This window comes from Meleagris gallopavo, chromosome 13, assembly GCF_000146605.3.
Source record: "Meleagris gallopavo isolate NT-WF06-2002-E0010 breed Aviagen turkey brand Nicholas breeding stock chromosome 13, Turkey_5.1, whole genome shotgun sequence".
NCBI lineage: Eukaryota > Metazoa > Chordata > Aves > Galliformes > Phasianidae > Meleagris > Meleagris gallopavo.
The window spans coordinates 11,143,306-11,145,030 of NC_015023.2; positions in this window are offsets into that span (position 1 = coordinate 11,143,306).

Genomic DNA, 1,725 nt, shown 5'->3' on the forward strand with positions numbered 1-1,725 from the left:
TTTTTTTCATGTCAGGCCAATTTGCCTTGGAGTTTACAAGCTCTGATCAAGGCTTTCTCCTTACTTGGAATATTTATAAACCTTAGTCCCACGTGGCCTTTCTGTATGTACCATCTCTATTCATCACCAACGTCTTGTATTTTTTTGGCTCTTCGTTGTCTTGGGCACGTCTTTGGAAATTACAAAGGTGTATGGTGGGGCTCCGTTTTATTTCCCATGTCTCCCTTAATGTAATCATTCAGGTTTAGAATGGGGGTTGGACTGGATGATCCATAGAGATCCCTTCCAACCCCTACATCTCTGTGATTCTGTGACTCGAGGTTATATTTCCTTTTGAGGTGAGTGTAGCAATTAAATGAATGGAGAACTGCAGGGAAATAGCAGGACAAGCACGAACGAATGGGAAGATAACGTGAGTATTGGAAGCATCTCGTTGCAGTGCTGGGTGGCACGGGTTGACCTGCAGACTCTGCAGGTTGACGCAATCGCGTGCACGTTGATGCAGCTTTGCTGTCAGCTGCTCTGGGAGGTTGCTGAAAAGTCACACGTGAACTTTCCATAGGCTCCATCTGCATGAGAAAAGCATGTGTGCGGCTTTCCACCGAGCTCTGGAGCTAGCTTGTCGTGGAGTAAGACCAGAAAAGCTGCTGTCCCGACGTGCCCCTGCTCTCCAGGGATTAGGAACAGCAGAGCCCAGCTGGGGCCGGCGGCAGCTCTGTAGGCACCTACCTGCTCTTGGGTTCTGCTCCTGAGCTGGCCAAAAAAGCTGCGGCTTCACTTCCAGCAGCTGTCCCCTTCTTGTGCTGAGCAGGAGGAGGATGGCCTATGCAGAAGAGGACAGGTAAGGTGCTTGCAATAGGGAATACACCGACGTCAGAGATGGAAGGGAACGGAGAAATGCATTGCCGTGTTTTCTTCTTCTCCTTGCTGGGTACTCAATAAATGTCAGGCTGAGGCTGCTCAGGAGTAAATGTCTTATTACTGTAGAGGGGTCTGGCCATCTGCCCACATCAGGTGCTGCTATTTTGAAATACAGCAGCGAGCAGCTGACCTTGGAGAGGCTGTGGGCCAGGAGATGGTTGTACACTGCACACATGTGTGACCCTCTCTGAAATATAATCCATCTATTTGTTGTGAGATGTCTGCGTTTTATGTGGATTTGCTTTCAGCCAAGCCAGAAGTAGAACGAGGACCTTTTTTCATGCCACAAAAGATGTCATCAATGGCAGTCCTGCGCTCTGCAGCAGATGCGTTCCTCCAGCGGATGACAGCCCTCACAATGAAGGGGATTGTGCTTTCAGCTGATCCTGTGATTTAATCCAAAGCGATGCTACCGAGCACTATTATTAGGCAGGCATTGTGTGAGAAGGAATAGCTACAGGGGGCTTGGTGCTCTGTGCTAATTCAGGCTGTCAAGGAGTTTGCACAGACCTCGTGCACGTCCAGGGTGCAGGCTACGTTTGCTGGGTCACACTGATGGGGGAACCCTATAGAAGTTTGCAGTGGGCACAGCAAATGAATCTGGGCATCGTGGTGCTCTGCATCTTCAGCACATTTGGATAGGAAATGTTCTAACATTCTGCTTGGAAAGGGAAAGAAAAGTCCCTCTGAAATTCTGTACGGTTCAGTCAATCCCATTATCTTCAGCTGTCAGTGAATTGGATTCATTCCATCCCCAAATTTCTGGAGCTGCAGGGGTAATGTCTAAATTTTAATGTTATTTTT